Source organism: Silene latifolia, chromosome 5 (assembly GCF_048544455.1).
Source record: "Silene latifolia isolate original U9 population chromosome 5, ASM4854445v1, whole genome shotgun sequence".
Classification (NCBI taxonomy): Eukaryota; Viridiplantae; Streptophyta; class Magnoliopsida; order Caryophyllales; family Caryophyllaceae; genus Silene; species Silene latifolia.
Window position 1 is genome coordinate 29,010,493 of NC_133530.1, and position 9,770 is coordinate 29,020,262.

The 9,770-nt window shown below is 38.7% G+C and overlaps 1 long non-coding RNA gene across 1 annotated transcript; it reads right to left on the bottom strand.

The window, feature by feature from the left end:
- Positions 1-8,441: 8,441 nt before the first annotated feature.
- Positions 8,442-8,883, bottom strand: LOC141656039 (uncharacterized). The gene is made up of 3 exons (XR_012548300.1): positions 8,849-8,883; positions 8,592-8,675; positions 8,442-8,491 (listed from the first exon to the last, which is right to left on the bottom strand). It is a non-coding gene; the product is annotated as an uncharacterized LOC141656039 (long non-coding RNA).
- Between the last annotated feature and the right edge of the window lie 887 nt (positions 8,884-9,770).

Here is a 9,770-nt window from a genome sequence, read left to right on the forward strand (position 1 = left end):
TAACTCTTGTTATTTATTGCAAAACTCATAACTGTCTAATAAATTTTGCCTTTTTCATAACTACAGTCATGTGTTGTATAACTCTTTTACACAATTTGTATAACTCTTGATATTTTTTGTATAACTCATAGTTGTCTCATAAATTTTTCCTTTTTTTCATAACTGCAGTCATGAGTTGTATAACTCATATACATAATTTGTATAACTTTACTTCACAGAGTGTATAACTCTAATTCTTATCTGTAAAACTTGGATTTTAATTATGACTGACCAAGATGATATAATAACAATCTATTCCAAAAAGTTGTCTAAGTTGTTAAGTAGTTTCTTGACAACATACTAGAGTTGCAAAAAACAGAGAATACAAAATCAAAGGAAATACATTCTATTTTTCGCAGTTTTTTTCTCTCCTCTCCGCGCTGCTTTTCGTCTGGCTTCTACTTGCTTCAGGATCTGGTCTTTCTCGCCAATGAAACCGTTGACCTTGGTCAGAACTCCTTGCCCGATGATGTTCATGTCAGCTAGGACAAGCGCTGCTGCCAGCTGGATTACCAAATATCGACGGTTCACCTTCCTCTCAAGATCAACGTGACCAAAACTATCATCCTCGTACATTAACATGTGCATCATGGTGAACAAGCCAGACTCGGTGTCGTTGATTGTTTGCTTATGCCAAGCAAACTGGATCTGGCGAAACTGGAACTCCGGTAGGTTTTTCCCTCTCTCCTTGTCCTCGTCCCTAGACTCCAGATAGTCACTCATGAGGCTCGCCTGGCACAAAGTCAGAAATGTCATAAAGTGAAATTGTAAAGTGGTGACTACACTTTGAGTTGAACGTAATTACAATTTAATTCCATTTACAATTACGTGACACGCTTTGCATATATCCGACTGGCCCGGACTTGAGTAGTACTTATTGTCAAGAAGATCAATCGTCCTAGAATTAAAGTTGATACACGCACATGCATAATGGGCTTCAATCTTAATGGGTACGAAGATTAAATCAGCCTTCAAGCTGAAATCTTTGCCACATCGATTACGAAGACGTCCCACATATTGTACAACCTTTCGGTGTCCGGTGTTTGTTGGACCGGGTTTCGTACAAGGCTCAAGATTATTTCCTGTTCAAGTAGAAGTATATGTGTGAGGATACCAGAGGAGTTATAGGGCTTGTGCATTGGAGTTGCACAGTAACTCTTATAGCATATTGAAGTATGCCTAAGTTCATAGTGGCTGTTAATAACTTCTCAAAACAAAATGTGTAAGTCCATAGAGGGTATGTATAACTTTAGTCTTATTTTACTCTGTGAAAGTTTTAAATATCATACCCTCAAAGTATAACTCTAAAAGAGGGTATGTGAAACTCTTATAGTATATTAAAGGATTGATTACGACCATACCATATGACGGATACCGAAGAAAGACGAACGGAAAATCGCGCACTCCTCTGCCTCCAAACGATTAAGCAACAAGGACCAACACTCAATCACTGAATCATCCATTGGAGTCTCAGGGAGCATGGACAACATTTGCAACCTATTAATTGTTGCGTGCCGAGAATAGTTCACAAGTGGTTCACTGTGGTTCAGACAGCAGGTGTTAGTCAGGCTATAACGTCTACTAAATGGGAAGATAACTTCAATTAATATGACTGCATAACTTCGGTGATGAAAGTCACAACTGCAGATTAGGACAGTGTAACTCCATTAACGATATGTATAACTTCAGTGATGAAACATATAACTCCAGGTATTACTCTAGGTATAACTCTATGCCTCTAATGTATAACTCCAGGCCTCTAATGTATAACCCCAAAGTATATATTGTACAACTCTAAGCATATACTGCAAAACTCTAGGCAAATAATGTACAATTCCAGTATGGAAATGTCTCTATATTGATAAAACTTAATATGATAAAACATTAGGATTTTAGACAGCTTACCCATTTGGAAATTTGTAGTCATCAAGGAAAACGTAATCAGCCACTTGTTTGCGATACACCGGGATATCCCTAATTAATGCCTTTTTTAACTTCAGCATCTTGGCGACAACTGTAAGGTCGGCGTCTGGTTCCCCGCAATATGTGGTGCAACAAAGGCCATCGCCCTTACCCCGGGAGCGACTATTAACAGCTGAGAGGGCCCGACTAGACGGCGTCCGGCCCAAGGCTACTTTATAAGGTGGGATCTGATAGGTTGAACAGACTTTAGAGCGTTTAGCAGAACTGTTCTCTCCGGCAATTCCAACACCTCTCTTCCTTCCACTTTTGTTGCCGGCTAACCTTTATGCCTCACGCAGCTCCTCCATTTCCCGGTCTTTAAGCTCCTTAAAAGCTGTTACCCTAGATAACACAACTTCCCTATCCACGTTAATGTCACTGAGGACAAGGGTGGCAGCAACTTCCGCTCGCATGAGGTCATTGCTGTCCTTTGTCCCTATGGTACACTTGAATGGCTCTCCACGGTACAGCAACATATGAACCATGACGTAAAGACCACAATCATTGTCAGTATACCCTGATCCCTGCCAGTTGAATTTAATGTTGACAAAAGGAAACCCTTCAACTTTCTTCCCTTTGTCGAGCCCTTTGTAGGCCATATACTTTCACATTGCATCAACCTGGCAGAAGTTAGGCAAGGCGTTTCAAAGGGGAAGACCAATTAACAAAATAATGGAGCTGAAAATTAATCTAGTCACCAGTTTTATAAGACTTACAGTAATACGCGCAATCCCTCCATATGGTAATTTCAGAAGATCGTCCTCGTAAAAACGATTATCAAGGTACTCAATCTGCTCAGAGAGGAAATTTATGCAAATGCAAGAGTAATGATCTTGATCGCCAGTGCTTACCGGGACGAAAACCTACAAACATGCACCAAAAGTCTAAGAGTTATAAAACATAATTAGCAGATTAGAGGCATACATATTGTGCATTATTGGAATTATACATTCTATGGTTAGAGTTATACATTATATGTACAGAGTTGTGCATTCAATTTCTAGAGTTATACAGTATATTCTTGCAGTTGTACATTATGTGCATAGAGTTATACATTCTATGGTTAAAGTTATACATTCTATGACTAGAGTTATGGAGTGAAGTTAGCCACTCATCAAAACTCTAAGTATATACTGTATAACTCTAGGCAAATAATGTATAACTTCAGCCCTAGAATGTATAACTCTAGTCATTCTGAAAGCTAAAGTTATATAATTTATAACTCTAGCCATAGAATGTATAACTCTAGCCATAGAATGTATAACTGTAAGCATTGTGTAACTCCAGGTATTACTCTAGGTATAACTCCAGGCCTCTAATGTATAACTCCATGTGCATATATTGTACAACTCTAAGCATATACTGTAATGTATAACTCCAGGTATAACTCCAGGCCTCTAATGTATAACTCCAAAGCATATATTATACAACTCTAAGCATATACTGTACAACTCTAAGCATATACTGTAAAACTCTAGGCAAATAATGTATAATTCTAATATGGAAATGTCTCTATATTGATATCTGAGCTCACCAAATCAGACTCCAGTTGGAATGGACTAGAACACGACTCTTGCCACATGTCCCACGAGGCACAAAAGCCTTCAGAATGATCAACAACCAAGTTTTTTTTCCTGCCTTGCCAAATTGCAACTGCTAGGTCCTATAAAAATGATAGACGGAGGTTGGCAGCTTATATCACAAGTTACGTACATTTTGTCACAAAATAACTTGCAGAGTTCAAGCACACTTACAGTGTGACCTAGGCCAAAGAAACAGTGCGAACTTGCAACAGCTGCGGTGTTCGCGTGCGTAAGCTGATTGAGTAGTACAGACTAGCAGTCGATGACATTGGCCATAATCTGAGACCCGGGCATCAACGTCTGGAGATCAATACGCGTTATGCAGTTTGGACAGGCATATGTGACCAATTGTTCCTACAAAGGATTAGCAAAATCAGACACGCAGCAAGGAAAAAGATTCATGGCCTGTTTCACTGTCGTATTGAAATATAGGTAAAACTTATCTTTTACTTACTCTTTATTATGGGCGTGGAATTGATCAAAGATATAATCCATTACATCCTTCCTAACCCTGAACACCGTCCTGAAGAGTTCCTTGTTAAATCGCAGCAACTGTGAGCATACGTGCTGGTCAGGTTCGGGAGCCTCGAAATCCTGAGAACAACCTAGGTTCTCAGGTACAATGTCCATACACGGAAGGGGGGCAGTTGAATGGAGTAAGAAAGTATGGTGGATCATGTCACATCGCGGCACATACATAGGGGGTGGGGGTGGTGCAACCGGCTCAACCCTAGCACCAGCGATTTCAGCTACCACACCTTCTTTGGCCGTACTAATCGTTCGCTCATCAACCCCGGCAAATGCCTCATTCACATCTGCCGTGCTCATGAAAGTCAGAGGGATTTGATTTCCACTCCATTCCGTTGAAGGATCCCCCGGGGTGACCTCCGCACCCTCGACAACGACTACAATTTCACCCCCGTTGTTAGAATGTTGTTCAACATTCTCAATTACATCATTCTGAACAGTGGCCTGAATGAAAAATAATGAAATTAAACAACATGCTTTTGTATCAAAAAAGTTACAGGTATAACTCTAAAAGTGATTCAAAGAGGTCACAGAGTTACAGACCCAATGAATTACAGTTATACATAGAAGGGCAAGAGTTATACACATGTGTGAAGTATTAAAAATATGCTATAAGAGTTATACATATTTGAGTTAGAGTTATACACATATGGTTAAGGGTTGTACCAAACGGCCGTTGCAGTTGCACAGATTGAAAGATAAGTTATACAAATAGGCACTACAGTTACAAGGCCTCATCATAAGTTTCACACAAAGTTATACTTTATCAACTTAGAGTTATACACAACCAACTAAAAAAAACCTGTTGAATGTATAACAAGTATTTAGCACAAATTAACAAACTTACCTCGCCACCAGGACCACTCCCGTACGCTGGAAGTCCACATAAAGCTTCCTTGATTTCAGCAGTAGAAAACATACACTCCATCAATTCTTGTGTATCCATTGGCAATGATGGGACCGTAGATTTTTGCATCTCCTTATCTGACGGTTCTTTGTCTGACAATCTTTCAACATTTTCTTCCAATACCTCCCAATGAAGTTGCTCATGCACCTCATCACCTACCCCGGGCCGAGTTTCAGCATCCTCTGACCGTCCGTCAGCTTGGTCTACAATGTCTGACAATCTTTCATGGTCAATGTCTGGCAATCTTTCAACATTTAGAACATTTTCTTTCAATTCCTCCCCATGAAAGTGCTCATGCACCTCATCACCTACCCCGAGCCGAGTTTCAGCATCCTCTGACCGGCCGTAAGCTTGCTCAATTTCCTCCTTGGTGTACTTCGCCTCCAACAACAGCTCTCTGACAGTCTGGACGGGGGTGCACGCAACTTGATCTTCTAACCCTGGGCTAGCATCTGACAACACATTATCGACTACTGTATCACCTCCCACTTCCTCCATAATCTTTGACCATGAAACTGCAACTGATTTCGTTGGCGTGTCGGCTTTGACCGACTCTCGACGCGGCTCAACACGAGGGTTACCACCCCTGCCACCCCCATCATTGGCGAGACTAGACAGAACTTCACTTATTTGACGCGTAGATTCATCGATTCCGTCTAATTTTTTGGGGGGCTCACTAACTACCTCTCCAAATGCAGGGGCGTTACCAACAAAAACCTTGACCTTTCTCGCAACTAACATTGCCAAACGACGTACTTTTGAATCTTTTCACCCTCAAAGAATTCTTGAGAGGCCTGACTAGGATTTAGGCCCGTCGGATCACTAGTTATAGCTTTGATCCTTGCGGTTGCATCTGCGTACCATGAATAGAACACAATAGCGTTCCTTTGCATCTGTAGATAAAGCTCGTGAGTACGCTGCATTGAAGAAGTACATTAAGTTAGTTATATTATAATAGATGGGTACATTCAGCTGAAACAGAATCAATCTGCAAAAATATATAATAGTTTGAACTTACATCGACCGCCCTAGCTTTCAATTCCCGGTCATCCTCGACACCTGCTGGTAGTTCGATCTGAATGAACTTCTTCTCGGAAGTTGAGCGGGAGAGAGAGGGGTGGGGGCCCGATAAAGCAACAGGTAGTTTTGGTTCACGCGGGTCGCTGAGGCTGATACTGTCCAAACTCCTTCTATGAAAGGGATCTTGAAGGCACCTCGGATACCTGGTCTTAGACAAAGTTAAAGTACCCAATCCCCCTTGAGCCACCTCAAATTTTACCCTATCTACAAGCAAAGTTTCATCCCAATGCTTAATCAAAAGTAGATCGTGGGGGCAAGGCTTACCCTTGTAATCATATCGCTGAAAGTAGCTTATCATGAGGAAGGGGATACATCCACCCAACATCGTTACCCCCTTTTTACAGTCTGTCCCCGCTTTCACCATCATTTCCAAAATATAAGAGCACCAGTCAAAATGCGGAATGGCTTTAGGATCTTCTACAGCCCTTAGCAGCTTCAAATCTATCCCGTTGTTTGGGGTGGGTGCGAGGAATAAAGACATAGAGAACAAAACAAATAGCCGGCAGAAATGATCGTCCGCCTCCTCGTACTCCATAAGTTGCTTGTGAACATTCCCTAAACTTATTGATATTTGCTTTGCCCACCCCATAAGCTTGCCGCCATTTGTCCTTCAGCTCCTTATTTTCGGGATCGTTGGACCCCTTTCGCGAAGGAAAAGAGGGTACCAACGGGAGACGGTTGGGTCCAAAAGGTATCAAGAAACAGTCATGCATGTCATGCTTACTGATCATAAACTCCTTCTTCCGAGAAGCCCTGAACACATATGACCCATCAGAGAAGGACTCCAAGAACAGGCGAACGTGTGCAAGTGGGAAGCTGCTAATCTTAAGCTCCAAAAGGCCACCAAACCCAATTTTCTTAACAGCAGACACCTGATCCTCATTAAGCTTTTCAATGAGAGAGACAAGCCTTTGAGGTCGACACGAAACCGTGATTTCATGCACCCTCTTTACCCTTGGCTTGGCCTCAACCATCTGGGGAAAAGCAAGGACAACACACAAAATTAGACATACTGTAGTTGCAATTAGAGATATTTGGAACAAAGAAATAGACATACTGTGAATTAAAGTTATACAATAGATAGTCAGAGTTATACAAAATATAAGTAAAGTTATACATTCTGATAATAGAGTTAATCAGAAAATATCAAGAGTTATACATCTGACAGCAGAAGTTATTCAAAATGTAATCAGAGTTATACAACAAATGACAACAGTTATAAAAAAGTCAAACTTTGAACCTGAGAATCAGCTCCCTTCTCAGTACTTGGTACATCTTCCATCTGTAGCTGACAAACAAATAGGGATTCAGATTATGTATAACCAAAATTCTGTTAAATCAAATTTCTATAAAATCCAAAATTCTTTTCACCATTCAGAAGAAGAGATAATCAGGAGAGTTATAAAGAATAACAGTAGAGTTATACATATAATAACAAAAGTTAGACAATCTGAAGCTAAAGTTATATAAGGTGTAACTCTAGCCATGAATGTATAACTCTATTATCAAAATGTATAACTTCAAGTATATATTGTATAACTCTAGGCATATTCTGTATAACTCTAGGCATATATTGTATAACTCCAGGAATAAAATGTACAACTCTAGGCATATATTGTATAACTCCAGTTATACATTATGACAGCAGAAGTTATTCAACATGTAATCAGAGTTGTACAACAAATGACTGCAGTTATAACAAAAAGTCAAACTTTTTAAAGTCCATATAATGTATAACTCTTAACCATTCAAAAGAAGAGATAATCAGGAAAGTTAGCTATCCGAGTGAGACGATTATACATATAATAACAAAAGTTAGACATTCTGAAAACTAAAGTCATATAATGTATAACTCTAACTATAGAATGTATAACTCTGGCCATAAAATGTATAACTGTAAGCATATACAGTATAATGTATAACTCCAGGAATAACTCCAGATAAAACTCCAGATATAACTCCAGGAATCTAATGTATAACTCCAAAGCATATATTGTATAACTCTAGTCATATACTGTATAACTCTAGCTATATATTGTATAAATCCAAGTATAAAATGTATAACTCTACGCATTTATTGTATAACTCTAGGCATAGAAACTAATTAGAAGTAGAGTTATACATATAACAATTAGAGTTTGACATTATGAAAGAAGAGTTGGTCACAGACTCAGAAGAGCTATACATCTAGTGACCAGAGTTATACATCTAGTAACCAGATTTATACATATTGAGTACTAAAGTTATACATCTAGTAACCAGAGTTATACATATTGAGTACTAAAGCTATACATCTAGTAACCAGAGTTATACAACTAGTAACGTAAAAATAAAAATCGAAACTTTTAACCTGGATATCAAGTCCCTTGTCAATACTTTCTACAACATCCATCTGTAGATGACAAAACAATTGGGATTAGAATTATGCATATATTTAATTGAAGTTATACATCATTCTATAAGAGTTACACCAACAAGACGAGATTTTTTACCTTTGATTCAGATTTCTTGGAAGTTTTCTTGGCATTTTTCTTGGCAAAAACCATTGTTAATTATCAAATGAACTCGTATTTGATCTACACAACCATAATTAACAATTGAACAAATCAACATCAACAAACCCATAATTGAAAATTGAAAAATCAAACGAACTCTTTTTATGATAATTGAAAAATCAAATGAACTCTTTTTATAATCAAATTGACAAAAAACAAAGTACAAATCACTAAATAAGGAATGGAAAAAATACCTTATAAAAAAATGGAGACAGGCGAGTTTGCAGGCAACTTGGAATTAATTTGTAGTGATGAAAATGGCGTCTGATGAGTTTGAATTAATTGGTAGTGATGAAAAATGGGGTCGGTTGAGCTGGGATTAATTGGTAGTGGAAGATGGAGTTTATCAGCAATGTGAAGAAAACAAAAGGAAGACGAAATGACAGGAAATAGAGGGGGGAAAAACCGCAAGTTGTTTTGAATAACGTGGAAATTGAAGAGGAAAATTATGACAGACTGATGGACATTACACTATAGCATGCATGGGTTAGTGGTTAGAGGAGAGAGGTAATTCTAAAGCATTAGTTGAGTGGGGTTTTACTGCACAATCTTGGCCATTGGTTTGCTTGATCCAACAGCCCACATTAGGCCTTATGGACTTAATATGATATAATGGCCTTAGTTGATCTCTTTTCTCTCTCTCTCTCTCTCTCTCTCTCTCTATATATATATATATATATATATATATATATTTAGGATCCGGTGAGAACGGTGAGAACGACCTACAATTATTTAGATTATAAAAATATTCAACGCTGACTAATGCACACAATTTTGTATAACCCACTATTTTGTCCAAATTTCTCTCTCTGTCCTATCATTTTTTTAAGACTTCAATCTCCCTACCCAATTTTTCCCAATTCAATTTCCCCCAATTTAATCGCACCAATTCATTTTTTTCGTCAAAATTCATGTTAATCGAATGATGACAACGATTTAACGGCGCTCATTCAACCGCAATTTGTTCAAACTTAGTTTCCGTAATCGAATGTCTTTCGTTTTGTAAGTAGTCTGATCCAATTGTCAATTCCATTTTAATCGCCAGTGTTAACCATTAATGTCAGCCAAAAAATGTTTATTTCAATGTCGTCAATTTCTGCAGCTCCTAATGGTGAT